At 49.1% G+C, this 20,838-nt stretch overlaps 1 protein-coding gene across 5 annotated transcripts in view; it reads right to left on the bottom strand.

The window, feature by feature from the left end:
* Nucleotides 1–20,838, bottom strand: part of CELF2 (CUGBP Elav-like family member 2) — a 159,980-nt gene that overhangs the window by 39,762 nt on the left and 99,380 nt on the right. The window lies entirely within an intron of this gene.

The raw sequence follows: 20,838 nt of genomic DNA on the forward strand, positions 1-20,838 counted from the left end.
ATAAATATTTTTTTAGTTTTAATAGGGGGCCGTCCATAAATGACGTCACGTGATTTTGGACGATTTTTGACCCCCCCCCCCCTCGTCACACGGCGTCACAAAAAGTCAGACCCCCCGTTAAATATGACGTCACAAAGCTCTGCCGCCCCACCAAAATAAAACATGCTTCAAATCGCTTTAAACTATTGTCACTGTAGTGAGTAAATAATGTGGCGCTGCACTGATATTGTAGGAGAAAACATTTATTAAAAAGTCTATTTAATTAAGTAGAACGTGTTGTCTATAATTATTTAAAGTTGCGCATTTCGATGTGACGTCACATTTCGCAACCTCCCCCCCCTCGTCACACATCGTCACAAATAGGTGCGTGACGTCATTTATGGACGGCCCCTAGGTACACCACGCACGTGGAGGAATCCAGGAAACAACCCCGGAACGACCACTGCAGAACTACCACCTGAGCCCCACGAGTTTCCGTTGGCCGTCGTCAATAATTGTGTCGTACCACCGACCCAAACGTCTGGAGAGCACGTCTCGAAGCGATCCACAAATTCCAATGAACCGAGTGCAATTGGAAAGCTTTCTGCTATCCGGCTAACATTACGGCAACGAAGATGCTTTACCTCCCTCTTCTTCTCAGTCCTTAAAATGCCCGACCCACGCTGCCACTTACAATAAGCCTGTTGCATGATGCTGCCCCATTTCAAAATCATACAATAGCTAGGCATGCGCTGTTTTGGGGGGGGGGGGTGGGGGCACACGGGGGGGGGGGGCGGGGTGCCAGGGGGGGGGGCTGTTTCCGAATCTCAACGGACTTCCCGCTACATCGTATAAACATGGAGTGCCTCGGGTCAGCCGAGTTGATGACCTGTGAACATGGACGATGATTGTATAATGGCCGGCGTAGTGATGCTGTCAGTCACGAGGCAGGCAAACAGTTCCGTACCGGCAGCCGTGGGCAAGACCACGGCGCTCCAGTCGAGTAGAAACCCCAAACGCCTCTTAACGGTGGCGATTGGTTCCCACGAAAGCGGTCGTTAAGTGATTTTGGTCTTCTTGTTCTTTCGGTAAAGTCACGTAGAAGGGAGATAATAAAATAATAAAACATAATAAAATAATACAATTCTCACGACGTTTCGGCCACAACGCAAGCAGCCGTCCTCAGGTGAAGAACAAGTCTGTCGGAAAGACAGCGTCTGAATGAACACCACCAAGCTTGGCAGTGTATATTTAAGCTAGGTTAGGGGAGGAAGAGCGCCTTGACAAAGGAATTTGTATATCAACAGAGGAATTTAGCATATTTATGGCAAATGCAGATATGGGATTAGTCACTACAATGTGGAATGCGTAGGAGGGGGGGGTCTCAAAGTCATATTATCACGTCTGATTTTGGTCGTACACGTTAAAGGCTTAATTCGTTCCGATTGCATCGAAAGTTAACGCGTTTTCACCTACAAAACGTACCTTGTAATATTCAAACTATGGATATTAATATACTAACAACATCATGAACACATACTATTAAAAGAAACATTGTTAATCAATGCATTAAAATTTACTCTATCCACAACAGGCCATTGTTAACATGGGAATGGTCGGTAAGCCAACCTATTGGAGGCCTGTCGTTAAGCGATTAGTCTTTAACTGGGGTGGGTCGATAAGAGGAGTTCTACTCTACTCTACACGACTATACACTACACTATTGTACACTACACTACCATACAGTACACTATACACTACACATTGGGCTCTATGGACTAATCGTTGGATTAGTCTGGAACGCTCTTCCTTCTGATATTAGGAAGCCATTAGAGCTATGCACTTTTAAATCTCGATTGAAAACTCGTTTCTTGAAAACTGCTCTTTGTGTTTAGTTTATTGTCCTTCCCCCGCACCTCTGATTAGGTCGGTTGGCTACGTACGGTGGGTAAGAAGTTCAGCATACATACGACTCCATATTGTATTGTACTGTATGTAGGGAAGGCTCAGGGGCCTGGTTCAAATACTAACTGACTTTGGGTCCAACACCCAGTTGTAAAAATCGTAGCACAGTGCAGATATGAGGCCACGGCTTCTCCACTCTACTTTGATAAACCATCCTCACTCATGCGACACAGGAGCAACGCATACACGCGCACACACACACTCACATACACGCATTCACACGCACGCGAACAGAAAAAAAATTGGGACACAGCCACCCGGGTATATTTAGTTCCTAAGATGCAGCGACAAATGATACACGGAGCATCAATCAGACGGCGGTATTAGTTGCATAGACCTGAAAACTAAACTTGCAAGGAGCAGCAGCAGCAACAGCAGAAGCAGCATGAGGGTAGGGCCTAGGGGAGCACATGACCTCTTGCCCAGGGCGGACTTGGGGCTGACGGGGTCCCCCGAGAGATCAAGTGATGGGGGCCACAGCTGCTTCCAGCTTATAACCCATTCAGCACCTACACTTTGCTGTAAGGGCACCACGGTGGCGAGATGGTAACTACCTCACCAGGTATACAGGAGGTCGTGGGTTCGATCCCGACCCTGACTGCCTGCTGTATATTTGGAGTTTGTGGGCGTCTCTCTCCCCCTGGGTCACGTAGATTTTTTTTCCGGGGTCCTCCGATGCGTTTAGACGATTTGGCTGCAATGAATTTCCATGTGATTAACCACTTCGTTGAGCTATCATTTGTGATAGCCAGGTCGCTTCTGAAAAAGAGCTATATAGCTCAGTGGGTCTTACCTGGTAAAATAAATATAAATTTAGATTTAAAGCTTTCGTGACTGCAAGGATTCATATTATTTGTTCTTTCGGTAAATCTTATTGGTTCTTTCGGTAAAGTCACGTAGAATGGAAATAATAAAATATATTTGTTAGTTTTATTATTTTATTATTTCCATTCTACGTGACTTTACCGAAAGAACCAAGAAGATTTAAAGCTTTCGTGACTGCAGGGATTCATCTTCTTGGTTCTTTCGGTAGTCACGTAGAAGGGAAATAATAATAATAATTTTATTTCATTATTTCCCTTCTACCTGACTTTACCGAAAGAACCAAGAAAAATAAATATAGTTACGTTTTAGTAATGGATAGAGTTTAAAAACCTCTTATACGGCTAAAGCCTCCCACCTTTGCAAACTTTCACCGGAACACAAATCGCCGTCCACTGAAGATGCCTCGCTCATCCGCTCCAGCGTCGTCTGCTGGGAGAGCCGTGCACAGCCGATGATTTAACTGCCGAAACGGACCGTAACGCTGTAAATCGTATCTGCAACGGTTCCTTAGATTTGTGGATCACCAGTGTGTCCAGGGACCACACGTTTGGAACCACTGCCTGGAAGACTCGTACGAGCAGTCGTGTATAATCGCTCGTCGCAAGATGACTCGGCAATTCCTTTACGCAATAAGACATTACATTCCTTGTGCAAGGTCGTGCAAGGGGGCCTGTGACATGCATATGAATTGAATGAATCACCCCTATAGCCCGCGGTGAATGTTATATTAACATCAGGAACTCTTGATAGTCTGCGGGTGTATGATGTTGGACTTGAAGAGCTTGTTGCACGCGAGGGTATTTGGCTTCACGCAACTTTGCGAGATTGCGCAGTGGATGACGATGACGACGACGATGATCATAATCGTGTATGTGTGTACAGTATGTTGAACCTCTGTCGCACGGTACATAGCCAACCGTGCTAATCGGAGGTGCGGCAATTGCACGAGTGAAGCCTGAACAGAGAGGCTCATTCGCGCAGATGGACACAGGGAGGCCGATAGGATCCAAAATGAACTGAAATTGTCCATAAGTTAGAGTTCTGGGCACGATCAGTGCCTCCACAGTGACAGCATGAATGGGCGAGAGTGCAGCGCAGTACACCTTTTTATCTGTTCTTCCCATTGTCCGTGTCCCCACACAGATAGTCCTTTCATCCCGAGCACTTATCAGCGCTCACCCACGGATACGATTTTAATGAATTCTACGGAATCTGCAGCGAGGACGAATAACTCGCAAGAAGTGGCAACCTTGTCCTCTCATCTGCGTTCGTCCACACTTCTTCACGTGGATGAGAGAAAGATGATGCACGGATAAGGGCGGTAAATAGAATATGCCAATGGATAATGGCTCGAACCGTACCCCTCCCCCCAACTGCCCCCCTATCCGATAAGTGGGTACGAGGAGGTGTGGTGTATTTGGAAAAACGATGAGCAGATATTTGCGCTACTACTGCTCACAGAAGAAGCCTCACTCTGTGAGGCCGATAAGATAAAACAACAACGGCTCAGAGAAGCCACTCTGGCGAGGCACCCTCGGCACAAGTGGGAAATTCATTGACGAATAAAGCGCTATATTCTTGGGTCTTTCGGTAAAGTCACGTAGATATTTTCTGCAGCCACGAAAGCTTTAAGTCAAGATTTAATAAAGCACTAAATAAACGACGCAATTTAAATGTTTAAGGCTCAGCCACCTCCTCCAGCTGTAGCATCTGCTTTGTGTAACGGTGACATTTACAGCATCTCTGCACCTGTGCCGCAAAAAAAAAGACAATCACGCTCGATTGAAACGCCAAGATGCATCCGTCTCAATAACGAGGGGGAACGATGGCGCACATCCTCCACGGCACCGCGTGCTGACGCGGAACGCTGCTCTGTGTTTGGGAAAATGGCCGAGATGCTGCTGCTGGGCCACAGAAAATATCTGACGGAGCCCGTAATGAGATTCGTTGTGGGACGCCACGGAGAAGTCTAGTTGCAGGCGCGCTCTTGAATTAGACGGGGACGAGCGTGCAGGATCATTTATCTCCTACGTTTTGGACTCTTATCGCTAATTGTTTACACCACCCCCCCCCCGCGCTGTGCTTATCAGTCACGTCTTGAGGTGAAGAGACATCCGACTGGCACCCCTTAAGTTAGCAGAGCGTAACACCACATCATAGCGTCTCTTTAATAGGCCTCTCTCACTGCTAGTATGCCCCCCCCCCATCCCAGGTGCCCCTCCCATGTCCGCCTTTCACCCCTCCTCTTCATAGCCAGTGGTTATGTCACTGTATCAAGTCGTGGTGTCTATTGAGTGGGTCCCTCTCACCCCAAAGGCAAACCAGCCATCACTTGCATCGCACGCTCTCAGATGCGCTTCTGCGGCCGTCTGGAATGCTCTTCCTTCCCAGATCAGGAAGCCACTTTGCCCCCCGCACCTCCAATTAACACGGCTGGCTACGTACGGTGCGCTTGCACCCGATTCAAGAGCCGAATGGCTCACAGGGCTATACCTAATAAATGAACTTGAACTTGAAAGGGGTTCAACATACACGCACTATCCCCTCCATGTAAATAATCACGTTTCCGCAACGCTTTCATTTGATGTACGTGCACGCACACGCCACACGCCTTTAATTGAGATGGCTGGAAAAATACAAATTAAGTCAATAGCCAAAGCTGACACCCGGCCTCAGAGGTCCACTCACACACCGTGCCCCCCACCATCTGGCTCCAGGTCTTCCGCTGGGTCGCCAACCCCAGGGTACCACTCCACAACGCCTGTTTCGGTGGCCAGCCCTCCTCCATCCCGCACATGTGTTGTACGCACACCACGGCGCCTCCGCTACCCGATTATAATCTATAACGCTGCAGCTCATTGCGACCGTGTGTGTGTTATTTGAAAGATGACCAAATTGCTTAGCCTATCCTGCAGTGCCATTCCCAAGCATGCACTTGATTTCAAAGCTCGAAGGTCAGCTTTGTTAATGCCAACAGACACTGCCAAGTTATAGGCTGGCATTTTGAACAGCAATAATTAAACCTCCACGCTAAATTATCTTCCAGAGATGGCAGTTGGGGGAGGAGGGTGGTAGGTCAAATTATATCCCAAACAACATTGATACGATAGTTTTGGTCTACTATGGTATATTGATAATTGGCCGAGGCCACCATACTCTCGACTTGAGCACCTGCTTTTCATAATAATGATCACAGGCAGATGCGCACGTCTCCGTCAAAATGGAAAGTTAAAAGACAGACGCCACAGCGGTGCGACTGTGGCCATGCAACCAAAACGATGGACCATCTGTAGTAAGCCCACTGCAGCCTGCGCTCCTTCGACAGAGCAGGAGGAATAGCAAAATCACAGGGACTCTCTCCTGAAGCCCTCTCGTGGCGAGCAGACTTGGACAGCTTAAATTGCGTCTTTCATCATTGAATCTTAAGGCGCCTTATATCAATGACAATGGAGGGGAAGGGGTAAGAAGTGGCCATAAAGAGATGTTTTTTTGGGCGGGACGAAAGCGAACCAGGCTCCCTGACAGCCTTCGGCAGTGAGTTCCGGAGTCCATGTGCCACGGGAAGCAAAGGGCCCCTTCACACCATGGACTTCAGCTTCGTTCTGGGGATGCAGAGGCGATCGGGGTCAACCGACCTCAAGAGTTCTTGTTGGAACTTAGGGGGTGAGAAATCATTCAAGGCCTTCGAATGTGTGGAGGACCTTGAATCACAGGGGTTGGTGGTGGCCCGGCATTTGATGAGAGTTGATGAGATGTCTCTCAGTGTGCAGTCATTACGAGCCACCGCGACAGCCAGCTGCTGCTGCTGCTAAGAGTTGAGCAAACGAAACCAGAACAACGACTCACTGAGATTTAAAATAAATTAGAAACGCGATGACTTTTAAAATATCCATTCTCAAAACTGCAATGAGGGGGTGGGGGGGGGGGGTGGGGGGCGGACTGGCTGCGATATTGCCCCGGTCCATCTCTGTGCGATTTTTGCCCCGAGGATCACCTTCGCTTTCGCAGTTTCGATGCCGACGTCCCACGGCTTCACACAATCAAAGGGTTTAAATCCAGGGGATCACGAAAGAGGGGAGGGGGGTCCTGCAGGCTCCTAGGGAGCTGAGGGGGGCATCATCAGAAGACCTCGGAAAGGTTAAGGGGGGCCACAAGGGGTTCGCGGCTATGCAACGGCAAAAATGGGGGGGGGGGGGGGGGTCGGTGCTGGATAGACAGAGGAGCACCCCGCTGATACGCAGGCCTCAGCCGGTTTTGGCTTCCACCAACAGTGTATTAACAGCGGTAATGTTATTGATTAATCTGGTTCTTTCATGAGGGTTTCTGCAGAGAAACGTCTGACCAATTTCCTTCCATAGCACTATTGCTAATACGACTAGAGTACTCTGAACGTGGGAGGAAAGAGTACCGGGAGAAAACTAACTCATACAAGGTCACAACGCACAAAGCCACTTGCTGTACTGTGCCACCTTGTGACCATTCCACGGCCAAGTGGGTTTGAGGTTCACAAATATCAGCAGCCACGGCGGCGGCGGCGATGACAGAAACAATCCACGACCATCACCATGAGCTGTGCCAGCGGTGATGACTGTGGTAACTAAGGTGGTGATCCATTGTCACATCTGCACCCATCATTGTCCCCCATCATCACAATCACTAGTAACAGAGCACACGTGGTCTTTCACTGCCTTCGTAGCCTTGATATAATCTGCACACCCCGAGGATAATCATGTGATTTGAGCACCCATCCGTGGTTCTTTCCTGTCATCTGTGCACTCGCAGATGGTTGGAAGGCTGATCTGCTAATACACGGGAAGAACCGCAAATCAGCCAGACCCCGCGGATATTAGACGGTGTGGATTACTGGGCCACTGCTATGGGGTTTCACGATACAGTAATGGGATCGGTGAGATTTTGGTAGTGGTTGTGAAGGTTTTTAAGTCCAAAATATGGTTTAAAATATTTTTTTTTATCAGACCGGTGAAAACAACAATAAAAAATAGTGGAAGTTGAAAAATCACAAATCAATCTTGGTAAAAAAAAGTAAACAAATATAAATTACCGAAAGAACCAAGAGTATGAATATAAATGTAATCTTAAAGTGCTGGTAAATCTTTAAAAAAATGTTTATTTCATTTACTTTCAACGAAATATTAAACACGTGAAAAACTTGACCCACATGGCTATGCAACAGCGATGGTGGCCAGAACAACATTTTAGCCTCGCTAGGTTATGTTTGCACCTCAAAAAAGACAGAGACCAATTCTATTTAGGCCCTGCCTTCAAGATCATAACGGGGGGCACACATTCTATACACGCGTGCGTGCAAAAATGTTTGCACGGCGCGCTTAATGACCTGCTTGCTGCAGATGTTGCGCAACACGCGGCGGGTCCCTGTAAACCTGAACACTCGCACCAGGGGAATGTGCACGTGCTCTTGGAGGTGTTCTCAATTAGCGCGCCTCAAAGCCGTGACAATTCTCGCTTTTCGTAGAGCCCCCCCCCCCCCCCCCGATGTGTGCGGAGGAAAAGAAAAACACATTCTCCAACAGCCAGAAGTCGACCCGGAACCTCGCGGTAACGGCAGAAGGGCGATTAAGAAGGGCTGTCAAAACAGGCACCCATGTTGCTTCACTGACTCCAGTTTTCTTAACGGCGGCAATTCACGTTTTCCACTTTTCGACCGGTGGCTTAAGCCCTGGGTGATGCTCTTCTCGTGGCTGACGAAGCCCCCCGCCGAGCCTGCAAGGACACGTTCGATTTTTTTTGTTACTCTACTCACGCTGCACGGCCTTAAACATCTTTCACCTCAGTGCACGTCGCTTGATAAATGTGTCCCCTGCAGAAGAAGCGGGACTCTAAAGATTCGGGGTGGGGGGGGGGGACATTTGCGTTTACGGCTAACAGCTGTTTTGGCAGCATCGCTCGCGCCCGGCCGCTATTTTTAAACCGTCAGGAATACCGAGGGGTCAGCGCGCGCGTCAATAACCGCGCGGTGGGCGCGCGCCGCTCGGAAGCCTTTAATGAAGCGGCCTGCCGCGCTCGCTGCCAATTAACAAAGTGGCGCATATTGACCGGATAATTGGCGCGACGGCCGTTAGCGGCGACGGGGAGGCGGTCCCACAATCGTGGGAGGACGGCGAATGAAAAACGAACGCACCGGCACAGCCGAGGCAAGGTCAAAGTGAGCGGGGGACGTTTGCGGCGGGCAAAAGTTCGCGAGAGACGAAAATCGCTCTCGCGAGAGAGCGAGCGAGTTAGAGCGAGAGAGAGCGAGAGAGAGTTATAGAGTGGGGGTTTTCAAGCTTTTTGGGAAAGAGGATCCCTTTGGCAGTCTGCAGACCCCCTGCAGACCCCTTACCCTTTCACAGACCTTCCTAATGTGGCCTCAAGGGGGTCTCTTCTCTGCACCCTCTCAATTGTGAGCCCTTGGTGGTGAGAACAAAAGCAGGACATACAGCAGGAGGAGATGTAGGACAGATGGATGTTGCCGCGGTGTAAACGGTTAGCGCACGAGACTTGCAGGTTGCTGCATCGATCTTCCGACGCGGCAGTTTAAACAATGGACATGTTTCTTAAATTCCTGCCTCCCACCCCCCGTGCCTCTGTCCAACCAGCAGGATAAATGGGCACGACCGGCAGTTAATTCGTTGGCAGGCCACGTGTGGTGGGATAAAGTGTGTGGGTAATCCTATCCCTTACAAGATGTCTGGCCGGCGTGGAAGACTAGGCCAAAAATACCCCCAAGAGGGGGCTTCCTTCTGCCAGCACGAGCAGGCAATTAGTACGGTTGGCTATGTACGGTGCGAATGAGGCTTTTTCCCTTCCTTTAAAAAAAATTTTGCTATGGGTTTTTAAAAATGTATTTGTTGTTGGAGTGTTGTTATCACTCACCTGCATGCTTGTATTCGGTTTTTACTGGGTTTCTGTTTGACTTTGTACATTTTACTTCTGTTTTTACCTTTGCGCAGTGCCTTATGACGTCCGGGTAAAAGGTTCTTTGCAAGCATAAATTATGGTTATTAATTATTAATTGCAGAATGGAACCTTTATTTTTTACTTTAGTTTTACCGCAAAGGTTTTTTTTGTAATCCAGTTGCCAAAATACTAAATATATTGGACTTTAAGTCAACTCTCATACAAACACACACTCTGTAATCCTAAATGCATGTCTAAAACACACATCACCATGACCATAATGCACAAGAACTGCTGTCGAGACTAACAGAAGAGTGGCAGCCAAAGGAGAAGGATTCGATTAAATAAACTCGTGGGAAAACTTACCCCCCACCCGGACGTGTTAAATTAATTTAAAATGAACACATTCCGCTAAATCATGGGACCTCCTTCGCCAGTACCAAAATATGAGAATAGTATTTTCCACTTTTTTCTGGCAACAAAACAGGTGTTAAGATGTTAAAACACCAAACTGAAACCTTTAACAAGGAATCATGTCTGCATTAACCACAATACTTGTGGTCAGAATGCAAACCAAAAACATACTCTGATAGTGTATGCATTGTCTTTGAATCTGATTGGTCCACAACAGAGACAGCTTTCTTTGGAGCCTAGTCTGAAAAGTCCTTAGACCAGAGGACGCCTTTTGACGCCTTTTGGCACCTTTTGGCGTCCTCTGGTCTAACACACCTTTTGGCGTTCTCTGGAGTTCTAATGTGTATATCGGGAGCGTGTGTTGGTGAGCACCGTATCAACAGAGGTGGACGGTAGCATCGCGAGACCACGGGAGATGGCTCCGGCTTTTGGAGGCTTTCATTGATGACGATGATGATGGCGGCGGCGTTAGCGGTTGCCTACGAATGCAAATATCTGACACTAACCCCAAACCACCTAAACTCGTCCAACGAAAATCCTGGACGCTGACCCATAGCTGCCTGCCGTTCATTTCCTACGGCCACGAAGCGTAGCTCAACACACTTTCGGGGTGTTAGGGCACCGGGGAGGAGGAAGGGGTGTGAGGTCCTGGCTATTTACGGAGCCCTGTGCCCATCTCAACGAATAAAAAAACCTTGTGGGAGCAAAGTGCTCGGGCAAGCAAGCAGGGGCAGCGAAACCTGAGACAAAGCGGGGGGGGGGGGGGGGTTAGGGGGGGGGGGACACACACCCACAGTTGGTACACGGGGTCCACACTGGTGAAGATCTCTGCCAGTGTGGACCTCGAGCTCAGATTGTTGGGGCAAGTCCTGTTAGCGAGCACCTCTTAAGGATGGTATGACACACGAGGGGAGGGGAGGGGGGAATGTGGGCAGCCTTCCCAGAGCTGATGTTTACGCACTGCACCAGGTACTGAATTTAGTCGACCTAAGGGAGGCCCAGGATCGCTTCAGATATTCACCATCGATGTTGTTAGCCTTGAGCGGTAATCAAACTCGGGTCACCAGATCTGTAGCGCGATTGCGCTAACCACTACACTACCGCTGGCCACATGCACGCATGCTCATGCGCGCGCATGCAAACTTGAAGGTTCCTTTTTGTCGCGGCTAGCACAGACCGCAGGGGTGCCGTACTGCTCACGATGGGGTGGACAGGTCAAGGCCTCGCTTAGCCGGCAATCTTTCGTCTTCATCTGCGCAGATGTGAATTATAATCAGTCCACTCCAACGTGGTCCTCGGTTTATGTTATGTCAACGTAGGGAAGGAGGATGCTGCCGTGATTAGTTAGCAACACTGGACTTGCAATCCACCGGAGTTCATCGGTTCAATCTCCCGGCGCGGCATTTGACACAATGGCACGCATTTCGTAGATCCCAACTGCCTCTGGTTCACCCAGCAGTTTCAATGGGCACGACACAATCAGTGGAATTCAGAGGATGCATGCGTTGGACTAAAACGTGGGCACATATTCCCACGTGCTTCCAAGACGTCTTAGCCGGCGTGGAAGTTGCCGGCCAAAATACCATTTGGAGGGACTCGATAGATCTTCCTCTCACGGAGGCCCTAGTGCCAGCAGTGGCGTGCGCAAGCAATTGCAGGGCTGCACCTCTCTCACTGACTGAAATATCTTACATCCAGCTGCATGGCACCGAAGGGCGCCGTTATGGCGAGATGTTAACTACCTCACCTGGTATGCAGGATGCCGTGGGTTCGATCCCTACCCTGCCGCCTGCTGTATATTTGGAGTTTGCATGTGTCTCTCCCCGTGGTCGCGTGAATTTTTCTCAAGACTCCCCCCGGTTTTTCTCTCCACATTTAGAATCAACAACAACACCCGTTCAGAATATCTGGCTGCTATAAATTTCCACGCGATAAGCCACTTCGTTGAACTAGCATTTGAGGCCAGGTCGCTTCTGAAAAAGAGCAATCAAGCTCAGTGGACCTGGTAAAATAAAAAAAACATAGTAAAATAGTAAGAATGGATAGAGGTACCGATCACGCATGCGGGATCAGGAAAGGACTCAGGCTCTCTAGGATCGTATCGTGTACAGTATTTGGCCTCGTGTATTTTTACCCCCCCCTGTCCCGTTCTCCTTTGCCAAATAAATGTGTCTCAATGGGCTCACATCGGATTAGGCCGTTGATTGACTGATAATGGCGCGTGTTAATAACGACCGCGGCAGCGTTAGAGACACACACACACGCGCACAGGCACCTCCAGTGACTCACTACAACCGACTCACGTGCCAAATAACATAAACCAACAACAATCCACACACCGACATAGGATTATAGACTGGTCCACAGGCACACAGACACACAACGACCAACACTTACATACAAATATACTGACGCGCAAACACGCAAGATATTATTATTATTCGGGCACGTGCTGTTAGCGAGCAGCTATGAAGGTCGACAAGGCGTACGAGGGGATGGTGTGGCCGGAAGCATGCCCGGCCACCTTCAATGTTTACACACCACATCAGCTACTCATTTTAGGCTGTGCAGACCTAGGGGAGACCCAGGATCGGTTCAGATAATCGTGACTGGTGTTGACCCTGAGCCAGAATGGAACTCGGACCGCAGGATTCGTAGCGCTCTAGGCTAGCCACGACACTGCCGCTTGCCATATGAAGACAACTATCCTCCGGATAGCCTTAACAAATTTTTGGGGCAAGTGCTTCCCATTCAAAAGATGCCCCGTATAGCCTGAACAGGCTGTAGGGGTAAGTGCGGTTAGCGAGCACCTATGAAGGCCAAAACGGCACACGAGGGGGTGGGTGGCCAGCACCACGCCCGACCGCCTTTGTCTCCCCAGTGGCGATGTTTACACATTGCACCAGGTATTCATTTGAGGCTGAGTCGACCTAGGGGAGGCCCATGACCGGTTCAGATAATCGTCACCGGTGTTGGCCATGAGCGGGAATCAAACTCGGGTCGACGGGTTCATGGCGCAGTGCGCTAACCGCTGCACCACCGCTCCCCACCATACACACACACTGACACACACGACTAGTCATTACATTGATACAACTCACACGCAGCACACAAACTGACCCACATACTTTCATACAGTGCGATGTCAACACCGCATGACATAATTGCCCGGGCGACACGAAGAGTTCGACTTCGATGTCCCTCCACACCCGTGCACACAAAGACAAAGAGCCCGGAGTAGCCTCAACAGACTGCAGGGGCAAGTGCTGTTATCGAGAACCTATGAAGGCCGGCACGGTACACGAGGGGTGGAGGTGGCCAGCACCACGCCCGGCCACCTTTGTCTCCCGAGTGGCGATGTTTACACACCGCACAAGGTACTTCATTTGAGGCCGAGTCGACCTAGGGGAGGCCCATGACCGGTTCAGATAATCGTTACCGGTGTCGGCCACGAGCGGCAATCGAACTCGGGTCGCCGGGTTCGTAGCACAGCACGTTGACCGCTGCTACACGACCGCTCCCCACACACACACATGCTGACAGCACGTGTGTGTGTGTGCCCTGCTCAGCACGGTATGCACCACAATCCCATCTCGCACTCCACGCGTGCAAGGCTACGGCTACTCGGTTATCCGCGTCTCTCCTTGCTCGCAACAAGCATTGGGGGTGGGTGGTTGCTCATCCCCGCAGCTGAGCCATGTGCTCGAAATTCCACATTCCCACAGCAGGGGCCAGTCTATTCATAGGCCGACCGCCTTTGGGGCGGGGTCAGAAAGTGGTACTCGTTTTATAGACGCTTGAAAAAGATGATGGGCTCAGTTGGCCGCCGACTGGGATTTGAAATCACAAGCTTCCAACTTGGAGTTAGGGGTACTCAATGCCATGCGGCTGGATGTAAGAGGTGGGTCAATTCAGTCGGCAAAAAACAAGTCCAGAAGCATGTGCGCGTGTGCACAGCCCTCTGTCAAACCACTGCTGCATGGAAGTCTCTCAACGCTGTGTTGGCCATGTGGCTTGTTTGATCGTACTTCACCACGCTGGTCAGTGCGAGTTGAAGGGAAACAAGGGACCCAAGACGGGTTTGCCACTGATGTTAGCTCAGCCTAAGGATCAGACTCGGGTAACCGGCTTCACAGCGCAGTGCGCTAACCACTGCACTACCACTCCACCCCGACGGAACCGTTAAGACTTTCAATTTTACACGTGTATTATTTAATGCAGTTCTACACCAATTCAGTCCATTGTGGCTCTTCCTCGTGAATGTATATCGGTGGCATTTGCCTAAATATACTAACTTGTACATTATCGTACGTACATTGAACTTCTTTCGCACCGTACGTAGCCAACCGTGCCAATCAGAGGTGCGGGGGAAGGACAACAAACGAAACACAAAAAGCAGTTCTCAAGACATTAGATTTCAATCTAGATGATTTAAAAGTGCATGGCTCTAGTGGCTTGCTAATATCGCAAGAGCGCTCCAGACGGCCGCAGAAGCTCATCTGAAATCCCGCGATGCGGTGACCGTCTTTGTTCGATGGCCAGCAGCCAAAAGCCGCTGCTTCTAAGAAGACGACCGGAGTTTGTGTGATGATGGTTTACGCTCCTTGACGAATTATTGCTGAGGCTCTTCGGGGAGCTGTAGCCTGTTAGAGCAATTCCACTGGGTCAGATGATGTTTTGGGCAGAAGCCCCCATTTGCAAGCACCCACTTAAAATGGACAGTTGCAAGCAATGGGGCCCGACGATGGTAGGGGGCCATCCATTTAGTACGTACGCATGGAGGGGGGAGGGGGGAGGGGGGGTTAAACCAAATGCGTACGCTTGCGTATGGGGGGGTCTACTGACAATGTACGTACGCATAGGAAACATTGGGGGGGGGGGGGGGGGGGTGAAGACTCGATAATAATTTGTCTACATTGGCCTTCAAATGAGTTAGATGGTCCGGCGGTGGACTATCTGTTTGCTTATACACGTTAATATTATTAATCCTTGATCGTTTCTGCGTGGATTAAATATCGTCCGTTCTATAGGATTCGGGGGGGGGGGGGGGGAATTGCGTCAAGCGTACATACGCAGGTGGGGCGGGGGATGTAAAAAGTACGCGTGCGTACAGGTAAGGGGGGAGGGGTCAAATTTTGACAGATTTTTGCGTACCTACTCAATGGATGGCCCCTAGACGGACAGACAGCGTTGGCTGTTGCTACGCCAAACCGTCAGGGAATGTCGTGGTGCCACTGCAACTTGCCACGCCGTGCTGAAGAGTGATCGGTGAACGTGAAACCAATCCGTGGTTGCCACAATGGAAATAGAAGATACTGCGATGTACAAGGTGCTTGAAAAAAAATGTGAACACTTCCGAGAACTGGCAACATTCCCACGAGAAATGAGGCCTCTGGGCTCTGGAGACCACCTGGAGAAGATTCCAGGCACGAGTTGAGAATGATGGCGTTAAAGTGGAGACTCTTTGACTTTTTGAAGCTATTAACATGATTTTTTTAATCATGTTACAGTGTATCATCCGTTCTCTTTACATTAAAAACGACAGTCCCATATTTCTTTTAAGCACCCTGTACAGATGAATGGATGACACGTTACTTCCTACAAAAGGAAACCCCCCTTCGAGTTTGTGAACGCTCACCCCGTGATTTCCATTTGTGAGTCCGTTTTTTTTTAGGTTGGCGAGTTTAAATGCCTACGACCCAAAAAATGTTGAGCGTGTACTTGTGCCGCCGCCGCCGCCTCTCCGTACATCTGCACGTACGAGGCATCCGTGCAGCGTCGGCACAAACCCACAGCCGCATCTGCGGTCCCTTTCAGCGCCACTGAAAAGGTGGGAACCCTGCAGACATGTCACAACGACCTGGACACGGCCACCACACATAACTCAACGTTAATTTACGGAGCCAAGCGAGCGGAGGGGAGTTTCAATCCCGTACAAGGATGGCGATCCGCACTGCGGCCAGGAGGAAGGCTATGCGAGGGAAACGGGGCAGGTTTCTATTTAAAGAACAGCTGCTTCGTGGCGCAAGGAACCAGTAAAGAAGTTATATGTTTTCCAATTGTCTTTGTGGAACAAGTAAACCTCCCCTCACATCCGTTAATAACACTACGGTCTTAAAAGAACGGCCCATTGCCCGAAAATGTTGCCAAATATATATTTTTATTTAAAGGCCCACAGTGTTATTGACGAATGCTTTGAGCATTTTTTTGTTTTGTCAATTGTGCTTGTGCACCACTGCCAACGCAGCAGCAGCAGCATCACCAAATAATGTTTGCTCTCTATGGAACGAAGCATGGTACGAAGTAAGTCGAAGAATTAGGTGAAGCAATGAAGAAATAAGGATAAGGACAGGGGCATCCCGTCGATGCCGCTGCTCTTGAAGCCGCTGCTGCTGTTAAAGCGAAATGGGCAGGGACGTGTCACGAGAACAGCTGAGATGACCAAGGAAGCAGAGAGAGAGAGAGAGCGAAAGGGATGGCAGTGAGATGATACCAACGAGTTTGGAGGCCGCGACTGGACACGACCAACTGGGGAAGAGAAATAGTTGAAGAATATTAACCCTCGTTTGATCTCGGGTGGCTACGACAATCTGACCTCGGAAACTCAGTGGGCGATGGCTCCGCGCTCTTCCAGAATTATTTTCCCGCACCTCCGATTTGCACGGTTGGCTACGTACGCCGCAAAAGAGGTTCAACGTACGCACACGCATACATCACCCAGGAAGCCACCATGATCCTATAACGCTTCCACCTTCGGTCCTAGCGGCGACGTAGCGTGCAGCCCGAGAACGAACGCGAGCACACGTTTCCGACAGAGACAGCTGGGCCGGGTTGTCTCTCAAGGTGCCGACAATGAGGCTGACGAATGCCAAAATCCCAGCTTTAAACTGGTGGGTTGCCCAGCCATGGATAGAACACACTGTATCATCCAGAACCGCTGATGGTCTCTGCATGTGATGGGGGATGGCAAGGGGGAGGGAAACCCCTCGTTGTAATACAAACATGAAGCAACATTCCACGGTCACTGCTTTTTCCAAGAAAGTAAGAAGCGTTTCACCCGCCCGCCCGCTCTCGACAGAAAAAAAGAAAACTCGCGCCCGCGCCGACACTTAGGAGGAAACGGCGGCGAGCCTCGGCGATAAAACACTGTTGGGGCGCGTCCTCAAAAAGCGCCGCCTCATTGTTCCCGGGCCAAGACGGACAGCCAGTGACCTCGGGGCGGAGTGGGGGTGGGGGGGGGCAGCCACCCGCGTGCGCTTTACAAATCAAGGCGGCAACATTTTGAGACTGCTCGCAGATTGGGAAACCTTTAAGGGAAAGGGAACAAAAATCCCCCACTGCAATTAAAGAGAATGAATGGCCTTGAGTGTCCGCAAAGGTCAGTCGCGCACACATGTAGGTCACGTACGCCCACGTCCTTCCTACGGTGTGGTGGGGGGGGGAAGCGGAGACGTAATCAAGAGGATTATAAAAAAAGCGGTTGGATAGCCTTGGGAGGGCGCATTCACCATTCGGCCAAGCTGAATGGAGTCGGTTCAACGCTTTGATTCGGGCAAAACCGCCTGGCGACATCAGCGCCTCCAGATTAGCACGGTTGGCTACGTACGGTGCGAAGGAAGTTCAGCAAACATACATTGGTGGTAAAGTACAAAGCGGATTCTCCGGTGTCTCCGCATAATGATGAAAAAAATAAGATTCTAAATACGACTGTGAACGTTTCGCGGGGGGTGGCGATTTCGCGTTGCATCGCGTGCCGTTGGACACGACGCCCATCCGACGTTTCGCCCTCGGACCTCCTGCAGGACAAACCCACGGCACAACAACCCGAAAACACATGGGAGAGATGACATATCTGGAGTATCTCCGAAGCCTTTGACCCAGTTGGCCTTTTCCCCCACCCTACGTTAACCCGGCAGTATGTTTAAGCACGGGGCTGGTTTCACCTGTACCGGTGTTCATCAGCAGAGCCGGCTAGACGTGCCGAGCAATAACCGCTCGTTAACCAGGCGTTGTGGGTAAGTGGCCTCTCTCTACACTGTGGGCCGTCGGTGAAAAAAAATCAATAACACCTCGCCGAGGTGACGTGTGCTATAAACAGCGTTAAGATTACAGGAGAACCCACCCAACTCCACTTAACGTCGGTAATTGGTTCCAACGAAACCGGCCGTGAAGTGATTTGGTCGTTAAGCAAGGATCGGGAATACATGTCGAAGGCTTAATTCGTTCCGAGAGCATCGAAAGGTACAATTTTTCACCCAAAGAACGTACTTCATAACGTTTAAAGAATGGATATTAATACATCAAGATAATAACCACATTATAAACACATAATATAATAATTTTTTGGTAATCAATGCATTGATTAATATTTATTGCACCTACAATGGCCCGTCCTTAACAGGGGATGGTCGGTAAGCGAACACTTTGCGCTCTATGGAGGCACTATACTACTATACACTACACTATACACTACTATACACTACACTATACACTACACTATATACTACTATACACTACACTACTATACAATACATTATACACTGCACTACTATACACTACACTATACACTACACTAGTATACACTACACTATACACGACACTATACACGACACTACTATACACTATACTACTATACACTACACTACTATACACTACACTATACACTACACTATTATACATCACTCTACACGACTATACACTACACTATTGTACACTACACTATACACTACACTATACACTACACATTGGGCTCTAGGGAGGCCTGTCGTTAAGCGATTAGTCGTTAACAGGGGTGGTCGTTAAGAGGGGGGTTCGACTGTATTTAGATACTTTTTCTGCGATACATTTCCACGTAATTAGCCACTTCATTGGGCTACCATGTGGCCATGTCGCTTCTGAAAAAGAGGCTGATATAGCTCAGTGGGCTTGACCTGGTAAAATAAACAGGTTAGTGTATTTGCATCTTTTTCTCAAGTGGTTTGTTTACCTTTCCTATACATTTCACTCCTATCGTGTGTTTCTACCATTTGTTGTTGTAACTTTCTGACCTGCCCCTACTGGACATGTGTGCAAAAGAGCTTCATGGCTCATCGGATTCCTTCAGTATAAATACATATTCCGATAAATTAAAATACATCACATCCCGTTCCCTGATTCGCAAATGGCAGAAAAGGTAAATGACATTATTACACCGAATTTTCCACTATAGTGCTCATTGAGGCTTCATATACAACGGTGAAATCTTCTGGGACATGAGCAAATATTGATTTTGGAATAAGAATATGTATCAAGAAATGTACGTCTACCGAGGAGATGGAGCGGATGAGATGGAGCAAGCACATGCAGGCGTTAAGTGGATCGTTACCGTCGCAGAACGGCGAGGGATGGCGGTGACTTGGGGAGGCCTTTATCCACCAGTGGATTGATCATGGCCCATGACGATGATGCGTTTTAAGTGATAAGGGTGACCGCATTCTGCTTGCCTAAGGCAGACTATGATATATTTACTCATCGTAACGTTCAGTGGAACTGCTTTAAGAGTCCAACTGCGGCCAATGACTGTGTGTTATAGGTCGGCGGAGCAGTCCCAAGCCACCTTGTACAGCTGTCTCACTTTTACGGACCATCTAGGATCTTTTTTGTAAGCTTCATTTTAGATTTTGACAATCATTTTTGATTGGCTAACATGACCTTGGAGCCCACGAGTTTCCTGCGAACAGCCGGCGGTAAGTGAGCGCGTGAGAGGAAGAGCTAGTGGAGGCTGTTGGGATAATTTCAGGAAGAAGCACAAAAAAAAGCTGCTCGTGGCAACGTTGAGAAGCTGTATAAAAAAAAAATGTGCATCTCCGTGAAATGAGGGCTTAACAGATCTCGATTTTTTTTAATGAACAGTGGTGGTGTTGCTGCCTCGTTACTCGAATTCTCTGCGGGTATCATTATCGCTGCCAGGGCCACCGCGACAGTTTATTGCCGCATAAATCACGTGCTAGTAAGCGAACCGGCCCCGACGTGTGGTCAATGTTTTCCGTCCCTACGGGCCGCAGTTGTTTAAGTTAACTGGAGCTGACAATTTACAACAGCAGCAAGCACGAGAAAACTGCGACTGAAACGTCAACAAAAACTGAATATGAGGGGGGTGGGTTTGGGAAGGGGAAGGTAAGGGTTTAAAAAAATGCACCGCTTTGAGATGGTGAATACGTTGTTATTCGGGTGGATGAGGGGACATACAGACGAGTCGCCAAGTGGGAACAACACTCAGCACGAAGTGAGTTTGCAATTCAAGGATGGTAAGACTACTGCTACAGCCTGCCTGGTGGTATCTAAGAGGCATTCTGCTTGTGGTCCAGCATTTTGGTGAAGGGCTCAGTGCATTCCTTCGACATCGCCGCGCGCACGAGAGATGTCTGTTTCCAGCGTAATGGATTTTGCCTGTGGGGAAGGAGTTGAGCAAATAGGTTGTTGACCTACTTGTGTGAAAGTTGATTATGTTCGTGAGATCGTTTGTCTAGATTCTCTCCCGGGCACTCCGGTTTTCGTAGCACGGAAAAAACGTCACCCCAAAGAATCCTCTTGACAATTCATTGCCCTGAAAAGGACCCTTCTTCTGAGAATGCTCACCCGTATCCGAACAATGAGCCAAAAAACATTTCCGCGTCGGCTATATTAAAGACAACTAACGGGGCGGCCTAAATAAAATACAAAAAAGGAGCTACAGCAACAATTAAAATAACGATGTAT

The sequence above is a fragment of the Lampetra fluviatilis genome, chromosome 5, assembly GCF_964198595.1.
Source record: "Lampetra fluviatilis chromosome 5, kcLamFluv1.1, whole genome shotgun sequence".
NCBI classification, from domain to species: domain Eukaryota; kingdom Metazoa; phylum Chordata; class Hyperoartia; order Petromyzontiformes; family Petromyzontidae; genus Lampetra; species Lampetra fluviatilis.